The sequence below is a fragment of the Balaenoptera physalus genome (assembly GCF_965194825.1).
Source record: "Balaenoptera physalus genome assembly, chromosome: 11".
NCBI classification, from domain to species: Eukaryota; Metazoa; Chordata; class Mammalia; order Artiodactyla; family Balaenopteridae; genus Balaenoptera; species Balaenoptera physalus.
The window spans coordinates 91629923-91646333 of NC_138896.1; the positions used below are offsets into that span (position 1 = coordinate 91629923).

The 16411-nt window shown below is 39.7% G+C and overlaps 1 protein-coding gene across 9 annotated transcripts in view; it reads right to left on the bottom strand.

The window, feature by feature from the left end:
- Positions 1-16411, bottom strand: part of FOXP1 (forkhead box P1) — a 590027-nt gene that overhangs the window by 380818 nt on the left and 192798 nt on the right. Inside the window, exon 1 of one of the 9 annotated variants that reach the window (XM_082412248.1) lies at positions 4049-4701. The exons of the other annotated variants lie outside the window; for them this stretch is intronic. The gene's annotated coding sequence lies outside the window, so the exon portion shown is untranslated. Of the gene's footprint in view, positions 1-4048; positions 4702-16411 lie in introns of those variants that run through there. 9 annotated transcript variants of the gene reach the window in all.

Below are 16411 nucleotides of genomic sequence, written 5' to 3' on the forward strand. Positions count from 1 at the left end.
CACACCTACAAGCTAACACAGTCCTTTTGTTCTATGCCATGGCAACCAAGAGAGGTAATGCTGCATAATTTTGCTAGGGGCATCCTATAGGCTCAAAAATGTGCACACCTTGGAGGGGGTGGTGGTGGGATGACTTGGGAGATTGGGATTGACATGTATACACTAATATGTATAAAACAGATAACTAATAAGAACCTGCTGTATAAAAAAATAAAATAAAATTCCAAAATTCCAAAAAAAAAGTCCGCGCCTTTACCAAAAAAAAAAGTTAAAGTAGAATTTTAACACAACTTGTCATAACAGCTGACACCCATACACTGAGGAGGAAATCAAATGATGTGAGTTGTACCTGGCAGTTCAACAGAATACAGGATAAATACTTTTCACAAGGCAGCCAAACCATCGGTGAGAACTTTTCTATAATTATTTTTTAAAAATCGTTAACATCTCTTAAGCTTTTTACCAGCCTGGTGGGGTGAAATCAGTGCCAATTCTGGATTGGACACTAATTTACTTATTGTGCAGACTTAGAAAAGTCATTCTGTGAAACACACTGTAAGGAGAAGCTTCATGAATTCAATTATTCCAAAGGTTCTTTCCAGTCCAGACTCTTTGAATCTATGACGTAGTTTCTGGGTTTCCACCTTAGGTGGACACACACAAGGAAAAGGGCCAGCTCACCTCTGCCCCCAACCCCCCCGCCCCATTATAAAACAAATACTGTGAGAACGGCCAGCCTTTATCACAAGCTAAGGTGTGGGGTGGCCATACTCTGGTTTCTTGTATCTGTTCAAATAAAGTTATGTTTCCATGTACTGCAGGAGGGTGAGCTGATGTAGTAATTACCTGTTACTCTTGACAAGTAAGGTAATTAATGTAGCAAAATACCACTGCAATGTGTGTAAATTTAGACCACCATAATTAAAGCACCCGTCTGTTCAACAAAATGTTCAATTAAGAAAAAATATTGACGGTGCACATTTTTGGAAATTAGAAAACGTATGGAATGAATGAATGTCCCTTAGCTGACATCCGTTTCTAGAATGCTTTCTCAGCAGGGAGCACGCATAACGGGTTATAACGGAGTAACTTCCACTAAAACACAGAATATTTTTGTACATATACTATTAAGACAAGAGTCTCTTGTGGAAGTATGTTATTGAGCATTCTCATTCTATGTCACATATGCAAGTCAGAAAATGAACTTCAGGAGGATCTGAACCCCCAAACGATAGCAAGTAGCAAAAAGCTGAAAAGTTATTATTGTGCAACAACCCAAGTAACAGGGCTGCCCTCAAGTATCATAACCTGACAGTACGATTACCTACTTGCCAATATTAAAGAGCTACAGATACTAAACACACCCTGGGCAAATAAAACAGCTGCCAACTTCCTGGCACTCCTTGAACAGAGAGACAATGGTATCAAAGTTTGCTTCATTATCTTTTACTCTGGTTTCTTCCTGTGTCTACCAGTCATTTTTTTTTCTTTTATTGAAGTATAGTTGATTTACAATGTTGTGTTCATTTCTGGTGTATAGCAAAGCGATTCAGCTATATATATTTATATATATGACACACACACTTTTTCAAGTTCTTTCCCACTATGGTTTATTACAGGATATTGAATGTAGTTCCCTGTGCTGTACAGTAGGACCTTGCTGTTCACTTGTTTTGCATACAGTAGTTTGTATCTGCTATTCCCAAACTCCTAATTTATCTCTCCCTCCCCACCCACCCCCTTTCCCATTTGGTTTGTTTTCCATGTCTGTGAGTCTGTTTCTGTTTCAGACCCAAAGGTTAACACGCTGAACAAGAAGCCTACCTGGTCCTTCACTTGAAGGAAAGCTGATGTCCTTGCTAATCTGCTTGAGAGCATCTCTAGCCACGTAAAGAGTCAAATGCCCAAAGAAATTAAACCAGAACTGCCATAAGACAGAGGCAAAAAGAAGTCATCAGTTACCAGGTCAGGAGAAAAGTAGTTACCTCTAAATTTGATCACAGAAAATAAAAAAAAAAAAAGAGCTCACTGATATCTATGTGGAGAAGTGGGAAACGAGTCAGGGGTTCTTTTTGAGAAGGAAATCCCAGGGGTTTTTCTCTTAATTCTTCTACTCAGATAAATTCAGAGGAAGACACAACAAGTTGGCCTAAGTAAAGAAACAGCTAGAATCCAGACAGACTAAACAGTGTGATATGGGAAAGAAACACTATATGATTTCAGTGTCACTTAATGATGTGTACACTTGCTTTTGGTCTTGTTTTCACATTTTTGTATAGTATATCTTACCTTGGGAGATAGAAAAATCTAGAGAGAAGTAACTAAAAGGCACATTCAAGTGACTTCACAGTTTATCATATTAAATTAAGCCCTAAATGTTCTATATCTGAGAACTTGGATGTATCCCCAAGTAAAGAATAAAAAGTACAAGGAGACATTCTAGATCAAAACATGATGAGGAAATGAAATGGTTTCTCCAACTAAAATACTCTGATTTTGCACTTGGAAATAATAACAATGATCTTAAAAGGACGAGGATGAAGAAATCACTTGCTCTAGCTGTTGACAAAAATAAGGCTGGAAGATCACAGCAGGGAAGAGGATTTTGTAAAAGTATCCTCAGAACTTACATTACCTGGCGGGCACTGGAGTATTAACTTCTAAAATGAACTTTTTTTTTTAGAGCGGAGGGGGTGAGGGAATGAGCGAAATAGGTGAGGGAGATTATGAGGTACAAACTTCCAGTTACAAAATAAATGAGTCACAGGGATGAAATGTACAGCATGGGGAATATAGTCAATAATAATGTAATATCTTTGTATGGTGACAGATGGTAACTAGACTTATCGTGGTGATCATTTTGAAATGTATAGAATTATCCAATCCCTATGTTATGCACCAGGAACTAACATAGTGTTGTCAGTCAATTACACCTCAAAAACAAATAAACATAGAAAAAAAGAACAGATTTGTGGTCACCGGGGGGGGGGGGGGGGGGGGGGTCTAGGTGGGGGGGGGGAATTGGATGAAGGTGGTCAAAAGGTACAAACTAAGTAAGCACTAGGGATGTAATGTACAACATGATTAATATAATTAACACGGCTGTTAGATATGAAAGCTGCTAAGAGAGTAAGTCCAAAGAGTTCTCATCACTAGGCAGAAATTCTTTTTCTTTTTTTTTTTTTGTATCTCTATGAGATGATGGAGGTCCACTAAACTTACTGTGGTAATTATTTCATGATGTATGTAAGTCAAATCATTATGCTGTACACCTCACACTTAGCGTTGTGTGTCAACTATATCTCAACAAACCCGGAAGAAAAAAAAGAAAATAAATTATTTGTAAAAAACTCTCATAGTTAGAAAGGATGCTAAATCTAATTATGATAGGGATGGGGGGAAAGGGGGGACATGAACTGAGGATCTGATGCAAGATTCATGGAATGCAAACTAAAATTTCTGTTTCTCCAATGCTGAATGAACCATCCGAAGAAGAGAGGGCAGTCAATACTGTTCTTATTCACTGGGTGAATTTACGGAGGATGAAACCTCCAAAAGCAATTATTTCAAAGATTACATTGGATGGCATCTGATGGGCTATGTAATATTACAAAATATCACAAAAGCATTTCACATCGATTCTATCACTGCATCCTCACAAACCATTGAGATAATAAGATTAATTCCATCTTATAGACAAGTAAAGTAAGGCCCAGAAGCAGCAAACTGGTATGGCTGAGTTCCCAAAAGCTACTGTACTGGAACAATTTGTTCTCCTTGGAATGGGATAAATGTATTCCTTGGCACTACTGAATCAATTCATAGACAGTATTTGAAAAATATGTCGCCTTAGTACTTAAGAGCTGTGACTTGCATCTTAAAATGTGTACCTTAAAATTACCAGAAATACTGGTTACTATGTTCCAAAGCAAATGGTAACGTAAGTTATCAGTATAAGTTTTCCCAACCCAAGTTGGGAAAAAGTTCTGATTCCAAATTTTGTAATTTAGCCATTTAGTTAAAAAAAAAAAATCAAAAAGAAACCAACCTGGAACTGGAACTTGTGATCCTATGAACCCAAAACAGCTTAAGTAGTCAGTTATGTCTAGAATTTGCTTTACCCCAAAAGAGGGCTCAAGGAAAACCACGCCACCATCTTCAACTTCCAACTTTATATAAATGAGTTCTTGACTTCACTTTCTTAAATTTATTTTTATTTTATTTATTTTTGGCTGTGTTGGGTCTCCGTTGCTGCGCGCGGGCTTTCTCTAGGTGGGGCGAGCGGGGGCTACTCTTCATCGTGGTGCGTGGGCTTCTCATTGCGGTGGCTTCTCTTTGTTGGGGAGCACGGACTCGTTCTGGCACGCGAGCTTCAGGAGTTGTGGCGCGTGGGCTCAGGGGTTGTGGCGCGTGGGCTCTAGAACGCAGGCTCAGTAGTTGTGGCGCATGGGCTTAGTTGCTCTGCTGCATGCGGGATCTTCCCAGACCTGGGCTCGAACCCATGTCCCCTGCGTTGACAGGTGGATTCTTAACCACTGCGCCCCCAGGGAAGCCCCTTGACTTCACTTTCTTTTAAGCTTTTCCTCTTGACTCTTCAATGGCATTGTGCTACGGTCCTCTTTCATCTCCCAGACAGCATCTGAGAATCATGGGGCTGGAGGATGACTTTTCCAGGTCACATACATCCTCCAGATGTAGAAGCTGACGCAAGAAATTGAAAAAAGGTGACAGGTAGCAAAAGAAGGGAGGACAGAGGAGCATCTAACGATACCTGTCATATTTATTCACCTTTTACCTGTAGAAACTTGAAACTGAGCGACATGCAGAATAGATTCTTCATCCTTTTTCATTCTCAGAATTAATAAAAACTGGAGGAAAAAACTAAATGGTGAATGGGTAAGCAGGAACATCTGAATTGATGATAAGGTGTTAAAATGTGTGAGTCAACGTTTCCTGGGTTTGTTAAAGCAACTTTAACAGACTTCAGGGGGCCACAGTCACTGATGTGAAGGTACCCAAATTCTGATCTCATATGGGCTGCACGCACTGCCTTTTTACGTAAGAGAAAATAATTTTAAATCAGACAGCAAAAACGTAGAAAGGTGAGATGGATAGTGACTCCTAGATTGAAATATCCTCTACTACTTAACTTCAGCCTACGCAGCCAGCAGAAGAAGAATAATCGGAACTACTTTTATCTAATTAGGTAAATAAGTATCACAGAAAGGAAATATTTTTTACTTACTATGCACTGTGCTCAGAACTGTTTTTGCATAAGCCCATGCAACCCCCAAGCATCTGATAAACTAGAATATGTTCAATTCCTGAAGTGAGGGAGGTGATTTTTCACCTGCATCTTCAAATGAGAAAATTGAGGCTTAAAAAGATGAAATAACTTTCAGAAGGTCACAAAGTTACTAAGTAGCTTAGCCAGAATTTGAAACCAGATCTCTCTTCCCAACTTGGGTAATTACTTGACAATTATACTACCACACTTAAGAACATATCAGCTAATACTTCTGGTATAAGGTTTCCTGGTTCATGTTGATCCTGGAAAGTAAAGCAACTTGAAAAAACAACTTTATTTTCAGAAGTCTGCTTTGAAATAAAAATCATCTTTTTGCTGGTAACATGAAGATTGATTATTTTTCAGCTTATAGTAGTAATAATTATTATCCTATGAATGCTATATAGGAATGCTTCCCCAGAATTTGGTGGACTTACCTATCACAGTGTAAAGCAAAATATTCCACTATTGTTGCCATCTAAAGTCTCGTACCCTCCAGACGTTTATCTCAAGTTATGAGATGAAGCCACACTGGTGCTAGCTTTCTAACACAGAATTCTGTCAAGAAATAACTTAAGGATTCCTGTCCAAACCATATGTAAAATAGAATCAATACAGCCCAAGAAAAGAAAAAGCCTGTATTTGAGGTTTATCACTGAATGAGCCACCACAAAGCGACAGAAAGTAGTTGGATAAGGAGACACTGTCCTGGGTCACCAATTTCCCTTGTTCCTTTTGCCAAGGGAGAGGAAATACTAACATCAGAAACTTCTGGAATAGAACGATGTGACACACAAACACCAAAGAAGCTACTGCTGGGAGATGAACGGGTAATACTACATGATACTACATGACACTATCAGCAAGACGAGAGAGGGTAATGGATTTGTTGGCAAAATATTCAAGTTCTTAACCAACTTCTGGTCTACGAAGTTCTTTTCTTCTTCCAGATATTTGCTCCCTTATCAAAAAAGCCATTCTTTCACCCCCGTCCTCCCCCATCACTAATCTTGGCTGTTTCTAGCTATGATGTTGAACCCTCTCCCTTTCTCTGCCTCTTGCCTCGCTCCTGTGCTACCTGTATCTTTATCTTGATGTTATCTGGATGATGACTAGAATAACGACCGGGTAGAACCAAGAGACAAGGCATTATTTCCTGAAGTTCTCGACTTAAACCACTACAATGATTTTGGGTGGTACAGACAGGACAACAAATTACACTGAACTGCATCCTTAGTTGTGTTCTTTCACATTCCAGGGCAACCCTTCTAATTATGTCAAGGTCATAGCCTCATTTGGGTGCTGGTCTGACACCGCACACATGCGGAGGTCCACTTTTAAAAAAAGAGAGAACCCTTCCAGCTCAATACCTTAAGAAGAAGTAGGCAACAGTCTACAGTGAGTTTTTATCATGGGTCAGCAAATGACGGTCTGTGGGCCAACCTGGCCTGCTGCTGCTGATTTTTGTAAAGCCCATGAGATAAGAAGAGATTTTATATTTTTGATGGGTTTTGGGGGAAAAAAATCAAAAGAAAAGTAGTATTTCATGAAATGAAAATCAAATTTCCACGTCCATAAATAAAGTTTTATTTGAACACAGCCATGCCTGCTCATTTATGTTTTGTTTCCTCCTGATCTGGCGTTACAGAGGAGGTGAGTAGCTGCAAAAGGACCATAAAGGCATGTGAAGCTGAAAATACTTACTACCTGGTCCCTTACCAAAAAGTTTGCCAACTCCTGTGTATACCATCATTCTGCCTTCATAGTATTTATTTGAGGTTACCATCGAGCTCTGGTAACTGATACTACTTTTTCTTTAAAGGGATAATGTAAAAATCTCCTTTTTAAATAGACTGATTTATATTCCAGCAAGTGAAGGAACTTAAAAGGGAAACAGAAGCTCATAAAGTATAGGTGGTATTTAGATCAAAATCAGGGAAACCATAAGCAAAGTCATGAAAAACGCCTGAGAAAGGCAGAGAAGTTTGAAAAATAAGAAACCGAGAAGATGGGTGCAGGCAGGGAGGGGTTGGGATACAAAACTAAAGACTATGTAAATAAGACATCCAGACGTAGCGATCTGTCTTCTAAGGTCAGAGTGGAGTCTGAGCTGCGGACCCCTAGTGGACGGGGGGTCAGGCAGGCTACCCAAGAAAACCAGGTTGGCCAGCCTCCCCATGGGGAGCAGCAGGGTCTTATTTTACATTCACAGGACCCTGACACATTGGCCAAGAATTCCTCGTCTGGCAATTGGTGAGACAGTCAGTCCAAAACAACCAACGCTGGCTAAGTCAGGTAAAACAACAGCAAAAGGCCAAGCGGCTCAGCATGAGTCTAGGCCAAATGCTTCACAGCAAATATCACTTTGCACTGATAAAATATCCAGTATGACCTAAGAAGAGTCCAATAGCTTTCTTCACTCTGATGGAAATGCTTCCAAGATGCACCAAGCATCAAAGACTTCCTGCATCTTAGAGTAAGTTCACATTACCATCCACACACTTTACACTCTTCAGTGTTTGATATGCACAATGTTTATTCTTTAACAATGAATTTCCTCAACAGCTTGGCTATATTCTTTTTAGAAATTTCTTCCTGTAAAACAATCTTACATTATTGCGTTTGCCTCTCATTACTCTTACTGAATATGCAACTCTTCTGTGGCCTTTCAACTACACATTTTTCCCCCAAGAGAGAAATGTTTTTTGGTGGTTCCACCAACAACAATTTCTGTTGTTGAGTCATAGACACCATCAGTGTTAAAATTCATCATCTTTTTCTTTCCATATGATTAATGTTTTTAAAACATGCTAGTAAAACGTAAAACTTACCATATCTGAAAAAAAGCACTTGAAATGCTGGATTTTAAATTGTGGAACTAAGACCAGTACAACTAGAGGTCATTTTTTTCCCCACATCTGCACAGTATTTCAACTGGTCATCACTTCTTAGGTGAATTACAACTCAATTTATCTGCTATTGACTCAGAAGGCTGAGGTTCCCAATTTCTTTTTTAACCACAATGAACTATTTTTATCAAGTTCTAAGCGCTCCCACCTACACAGACACTAAGTTTCAGAAGACTCTACCGGCTAAAATTTATTTGTTAGGAATTAATTAATACAGAATATCTACCAAATTGCCAATCAGAGCTCACAGATTGAGATATTCATGGCCAAAAGCCAAAGACAGTTTGGTTAACCCCTGAGGTGCTATCTCATGCAAATTACTGAATTCACTTTAGGCCTTTTGAAACGTAAAAAAAAACTGGTCAATGAGGTTTACATTTGAAGCTGTGGCCCCAGCATCCTTTCCTTCAAACCCCTCTCACACAGAACCAAGGGACAGTTGAGGAGTCACAGGGTTCTGGGGAGGTTGACTCCACCTGGCTCTAGTGGTGCAAAAATATTACCTAGGATATGCTAATTAGTACATCCCATCTCCCTGGCCATCGGCAGAGTGGAATGTGCTGGAAACTTGTCCAATTAGAGCTTCAAGAATCTGTCCAAAAATCTTAAGAAAAGATCCCCCTTTCCTCTCTCCTGCTTGGCTTGTTCAAGTAAATCTACAGCCCAGCAGTTGCTAGGAACCATCTTATGACTTGGCCATAGGGGCAGTCTAAAGATAAGTCAGCTCCACTGTGGAAAACAGAGCAAAGAGCCTGATCAAATCTCTCCTGCAGTTCACCCACTAAGGACTTGCCAGTGACACTGGTTAAGCTGCCCGAACTGGACTTTCTGTTGCTTACAACCAAAATCCTCCTAACTTAAATACTGAAAAACTCCACGATTAGACTTCTCAAAGCCCTGGAATTCTAAGACCGCAGGCAATGGGGACCACTGTTCCAGTGACAGATTTAGATGCGGTATCATAATGTGTAAAATAATCAGTAAGTGTGCATTTCGAGGGTGGTGGATATTTTTCAGAGTTTTTGTAACCCCAGGCCGGGGGCATCACCGTGAAAACTGTGAAAGATAACAACATCAGGAAACTGCCTGAAGTTCCTCATCTAATTATAAGATGGCCATGCTGGCCGACACTATTAGGGTGAAGTGACATGAGGAGAAGAGCCGGCTCCAGGTGGCTCAGTAACTGCACATGCTTTCAGCTACATCTGCAGCAAAAGGCACCACTTAACCATTTCATTAACATCCTTCGTTTCCAGGGGAAAAGGGAGAATTCATTACCACAGAAGACGTTGTTTTAAGAATGGCAGACGAGCAGTAAATGTTACAAGGAAGATGAGATGATCAAAGGAACAAATAAAATGCTGTTAAATATCCCTATAAAGTAGGTGTTTGTAAGGCTGAGATTTCGGTTTTTTGCCCCAGTATTCAGAGACAGACTGTTGACCTTGTATAAGAAAATAATTATCAATGAGAAGATGCTGGTACTTAGGGCCTGCACTTTGAAGGCCTCTATGCAACTCAAGGCATAACCTGTTTATTTGGCTTAGTAAAGGGGAGCAATTGAAAAGAATGGAGTTGGATGGGTAAGGCCAAAGTTGGAATAAAACCCTAATATATCTCTCCATGCAAAGTAGTCTCAGTTTTTGCTACATGTGAAGGAGAGGGAGAGGGGAGAATGGGAAGTGGTGTCTACACATGTGTACAGGTGAATAGATGATGCTTTCACCAGTCAGCACGGCAGTCCTTTTTCTTTTTCTTTTCCTCTTGTCTAGGTTTTTTTTAAAAAGATTATTATTAGAGTACAGTTGATTTACAATGTTGTGTTAGTTTCAGGTATACAGCAAAGTGAATCCGTTATACATATACATATATCTACTCTTTTTTAGATTCTTTTCCTCTACGGGCCGTTACAGAATACTGAGTAGAGTTCCCTGTGCTATACAGTAGGTCCTTATTAGTTACCTATTTTGTATACAGTAGTATGTATATGTCAATCCCAGTCTCCCCATTTATCCCCCCGCTTACCCCCTGTAACCATAAGTTTGTTTTTTACATCTGTAACTCTATTTCTGTTTTGTAGATAAGTTCATTTGTACCTTTACTTTACATTCCACATATAAGCGATATCATAATTTGTCTTTCTCTGTCTGACTTACTTCACTCAGTATGACAGTGTTTAGGTCCATCCACGTGTCAGCAGTCCTTCTTGATACACTACTTGAAATGTGGAAGACAAGGTCCCCAGCTACTCAGCTTGGAAGGAGACGGTGAACAGAAAGAGAAAGCTAAATTGCTGTTTTTAAGAAATATGAGCTGGTGACAAAAAGCAAAAAAAAAAAAAAAAAGAGAGGCGAGAAGACAGGAGAAAGAGAGAAGAAAGTACAAGTTTGGAGGTCGACACAGAAAGCTATCCAAGGACAGATTCAGAGGGGGCAAACATTATTTTAAGAACAAGCCTGAAGAACATTTCATTCTAAGTTTCTCTGATGCAAACTTCTTAGAACTCCCTCAAGTTCAATGCCCTGTGTGAGCTGTGTTGGAAGGAAATTATGGAGAGCAGCTGATTTCCAACCCTGAGAGGAGAAAAGCACACAGCAGCGAGAAGAGAGAATATCAAGAGTTCTTTAACCAAAATCAATCATGAAAATGAAGCCTCTAGAAATTCTCATTGGAAGTCCCATGGGGAATAAGACAAAGGCTCAAGCCAATTTTATTAGAATCTCAAAAGTCAGGGTGACCTCCGTTGATAAATGACTTCTCAAATCATGATGACAAAGTCCTCAGCCATATGGCCAACTGGGGACCCCCCAGGAGAAAAGTGGATGATATCCCAAGAGGCACTGGTGTGAAGACTGGCACAATTTTGTTAAATCTATTTTCTTAAAATGAGTATCACTGTCTGTAAAGGGTTCGCATGAATTTCACAGTGTGTGGAACGGGTGGCACGAAAGCTTTTTAAGGTGTTCCAAACCATTCTAACCCTTTTTTTTTTTTTTTAATTTTTTGGCTGCACTGTGCAGCATGTGGGATCTTAGTTCCCCGACCAGGGATCGAACCCTAGCCCCAGTGGAAGCGTGGAGTCCTAACCACTGGTCTGCCAGGGAAGTCCCCGAACCATTCTAACCCTTGAGTCAAAGTCCCTGTAAGGAATCAAGAAGGAGAAGCTTAATGTTACTAACATGGGAGGGCAATTTTCATCAGGGTGACAGTTTAAAGAATCCTGAAAGGGAATCACTTAAGTGGCATCTTGAAAAGAAAAAAGGCCACTACCTCATTCTGCAATCCATAACACAAACAGACTTTAGCAATAACACGGCATTTCATTGGCTGTTGGGGAAAATAAATAAAGACCTGAAAGTCTTCGCTGTGAACCTTGTTAGGAATTAAGAAGAGGTCTAAAGAAGGGAAGCAAAAAAAAAAAAAAATTCTTAACCACCATCCTGCATTGGCCAAAGCAACGAAAGCCGTGAACTTCCCAAATGCACTTCAGCAGATGAATGGATTTTTCAAAGGAGAAAAATATCACCCCACATGAAAAGTTAACACATTTATTGACCACACTCTTAGCCCATATTTCACAACATAATGGTAATCTTGCTGAATTCTGTACAATCCTATTATAGATCACTTAGCATTTACCATAGCATTTAAAGCAGCCAGGCTTCTGGGTTGGAATGCGTTGGGGGGTGGGGTATAAAATTCTATGTGTTGGTCTGAACCTTACACTATCTAGAAGTAAACCCCGTCTTCCCTCTATGGCTCTCAGGTCGCAGCACTATGGAGCAGAATCGTCCCTTGTGGGTGGCTCACGGGAGAGATGGACACCTAGCCTACCCGGGGGGTTTGAAAGGCTCCCAAGTACACATCTGTGTGCTTGAGGGAACGGCACATGCTCACGATACACATACAAACACACACAGTGATACATATGAATGTATATAGGAAGACATATATAAATATGTACATGAATATGTATACAAATATGAATATGTATAGGTATGTGTCTGAAGCATGGCCTACAAATCTGTCATCTTCAATGTGCAGAAAGGTTTTTCTTTATCTCATGAGGCTGATTTATTTCCCGGTCGCCTTCTCCAGCCACTCTTTCTTCTCCCCTCCCTCCCCCCTCACTAAACCTACCAGTCTGCCTCTCTGTACTCACTCCCTTGGCTTCAGATCTCCATCTTCAGCCCAACTACCTTCCCAGCCTCGTGTTCAACGTGTATTTCATCATCTTCCAGTAAGATTCCACCTGAGACTGACACCTGCACCTAAAATGACATCCAAACCTTGGCCTGCCCTCTCTCATCTTCTGGGAACAAGAGTGGGGAACAGCCACCCGATTCTCCAATCGTCCATCTCTTTCACACCAAGTCCAGCCAATGAAACTTCAAAGGTGTTTTTACCCCTCTGTCTTCTCCTTCCCAATCTCCTCAACGACCCTACTGAAGACGCTGATCGTGGCTCTTCAGAAACATCACCATTTCCTCTAATTTGGGCTCCTCGCTCTAGTCGGTAGGTAAAATGATGACACATGAACTATTCTGCAGCCCGGCTCTGACTGAGCGATCGATTCCTGTGCTCGTAGAAACCCTGGTCGTGCCCACTGGCTGTGTCGTTAGGGTCTTCAAAAGGCTGGTCCTTGAGTCAAAGAACCAGTTTGAAACCCTGGCTCCATCTCAAGACGGCTTAGCCTTTCCAAGACTCAATCTCATCTGTATGGTAAACTGTGGATAATAATAGCGTCCCCTTCCTTGGATACTTGTAAGGAGTAAAACGTAACAAACTGTAAATCACTATGCTTGATGTCTTGCCCTCAGCAAATGTTGTCTGCTATTATTAATACTAATTAATGTTACTGAATAAATTCCTTGCTTCTTAACCCAAACCTGAAGTCCTCTACGGTCATGTGTCAGCTACCTACCAACTCATTTTCTCTCTTCTCCTTTACAAACTCTGTGTCCCGGCCAAAGGGAATTATTTGTTGGTCTCCTCAAGCACCAAGCTTTTTGGTCTTTGCTGTGTATCCACTCTGTTTCCAAGAGCCAGGAAGCCATCTCTCTTCCCCTAACCCAAATAACTAAAGTTCACATCTTCAGCAAGCTGTAGCTTAAAATTCTCCAGGGGGGTAAAGAAATACCTCGTTTCTCTTAGCACTTTTTCCCTAAGTACAGCATTTGAATATGAACTTTTGTTTTCTCAGAATTGCCTATAGCAATTTTAAACACATATTGAGCTAAGAGGATGAAGGAGTCAAACGACCTTCTCACGCGCACTACGGGGCATCGTGCATCTCTTATAACACTGAAGTCAAAAGCTGGCCTAATAACTTCATCACCATAAACTCCTCTCTCTACTACTAGTTAGTAAACATACAACCTTTTCTTGGTTAATTTAATACTGCTATAATTGGAATAATTAGTGATTTTATATGTAAAATTTCTAAAATTATATTTCTTTTCTCTTCCCATTATAAGTAAGAATTTCAAATGCTTTAATAAGCCACCATAAGAACAAGTTTTAGCTGTCAGTGGAACCATTTCATACCTAAAGAACTTAACATTGTCTGTAATCTGTCTCTCTGAATTCACATTGTTTGTTCCACAGAAGTGGATAAACTTCTTCTGGTGGAGTATGAACAAATGTATACCAATTCTTAAACGTGACCTGTGTGCATCTGTGATTATTACACATTGTAAGCTCGATAACCACACCCGTGTCATCTTCAAATGGTATTTTTTAAGGACCCATATGTTCACGATGCATGACGAAAACAAAGCTGCTATTCAATCCAGCTTCTATTTATTTCAGCGTCTAATGTTCTTAAGAGAATGGGTGGTTCTCTGTTATTGAAAAAGTTTGTAACTGTCAAAACAAGAAACTGACTTAGTTATAGTCAGAGACTTAGAATGCCAGTACCAAACCAATGCCAGAGCATACAGTAAAAAGAAAAACGCTGTCAATTTTTCCGCCTGAAAGTCTGTTTCTCTGCATTGCCTATATATCCAGCCAATTCAAAAGGGAGGAAAAGTAAAAATCCTTTGCTGTAATGTAGCCAATACAGCCAGTGGATTTCCTTTGCTAACTTTATTTTTTGAATGTCCTGTAGACTCATCGTAAATCATTTCCAATCTAATTCTCCTGCTTCCCAATTTTAACTGTCGGCCTTATTTAAAGAATTGCCTCTATATTTAACAGATTCCATAACCATTCTGAGAGCTAGTAAGCTAAAAAAGAGTGTGTTGTTCTAAAATGCATCTTTAGACTGCCTGACTTTTTAAGCAGCTTAAATGTTTTGCTGTTGATGAAGTGATGCACGTCGCAATTGTCTTCCCTAGTAGTGATTTGCAAACTACGTATACAACTTTCCAGTAAGAAAGAAGATCGCAGTTCAGTGCATGTTCGACGGCTCTCCCTTCTGGGTTTCAGATGAAGTGTTTTTAAAAATGTGGATTCTCTAAGTCCATCCCGAACATGTAGCACTTCATCAACAACAAAAAAACATAAGTGTGTAGCAGAACATAACTGCAAGTTTTCCTTTTTTATTAAGATACATGATAACACTGGTACTTTTCTTTTTAACCGGTAGACTATCATGCCTTTTTTTAAAATTAAAAATTAAATAAAGTTTCTCAAAGCACAGGGTAACAACTGACACTTAGATGCTTTCAAGGGTCTTCCAGGGAGAAAAGGGAAGGAGAAAAAAAAAAAGTGGTGGCAGTTACAACAAATTAACAACATATAATAAAAATGCCATAAACACGCGGCATACATAATAAATCTAATCAAGTCTACAAGACGGGCAGATAAAAATGATTAACTGCCACTATCCTTGAAAAGAAAAGAAAAATTTTGTCCCCTGTTATTCATCACAGCTAACGTTCTGACCCTAAATCTAACATGTAGATTGAATGACCTTTATAGTAACACACCGTACCAAGGAGAACGGCCTTCTCACTTCCTATTTTATTTTCTGAGAAATCAGGAAAACACACGGTAGAGGCACTTTTTAAATAAAGGTGTGGCTTTTGGAGATGTTAATAAAGCTTCTCAGAGTCTTCACCTCTATCCATAGAAGGAGAAATAACAACAAAACCACCAGTCTCTGTGTTCTGATAGGACAAAAATACTACCTATCTGGAGGCAACATTCAGCCATTTTTTTTTTTTTTTTTTTTTTACTGATTGACTGCATTCGTTTCCTGATTCTGATATGTTACCAATTTAGCGAGGCCTCCAGCCAATGAGGAATATGTATGCTCAATCTGTAAGGTGTGGATATAAATTTCTCCTAAAGGTAATATAGGAAAATCGACGCTTGCCCAAAAAAAGGTAGATTCTCTCCTGTAACAAAAACCTGGATAACTTCCTCGAGAGGCACAGGAGTCCCTGTTGACAAAAACTATCACCTTGACAGGCAACAGGTCTGAGTCTGCTTTGCTCTCACAGTTAAGATTCTCCAGACAAAACCACTGTGACAAGAAGGGTTACCTAAAGCAAGGATTAACACTGACATGTAAAAAAATAAAAAATAAAATTTGGAAAAAAAAAAAAAAGCTGAAGAGGTTCAAATGAACAAACTCCTACTTATTCCTCAAAGGAAAAACAAAGAGCTTTCAGAAACAACTCCTCTGAGAGATGTAACAGAATATCAGTAAATTATAACAATTAAAAACCATTAAAGATACAATAATTGAGAATACCTGTTTGGGTAACAATGACTTTTTTGAATTCCTTTTAACAGAGGGTCTATTTTTAATCACTCTTTTTGCAAAACCTTGCATAATTTAACAATAATTGCCGATTTTTAATTTTGATACATCCACAGGAACGTAAAGTAAAAACCATAAATTATATACTAACTCCAGCTGTTAAATTTTGGCATTTTGTCTTTAAAAAAAAAAAAAAAAGTTCAGAAATCTGTTTCCTTAAACCAAGGAAATGTGGGAAAAGGCCATCCTGCCAGTGGAAACCTTCAGCAGCAGAAAGCTCACGCTGCGGTTTCTTGCCGAGGCAGCAAACTCCACTGAAAGAGAAGTTGCCGCCAACTCAAATACTGTTTGCTTTCACACCCAAGAACAAACTGTGTGCTCGGCGAAGGCATCCGAAGGGCTGGGAGCAGCTGGAGAGGACTGAGGAAAGGTAACAGTGGTGTCAGAGCTACTGTAAACTGGTTCTCGCTTTTCTATCAGCAAGTTAGCATCCCAGGAAACAGC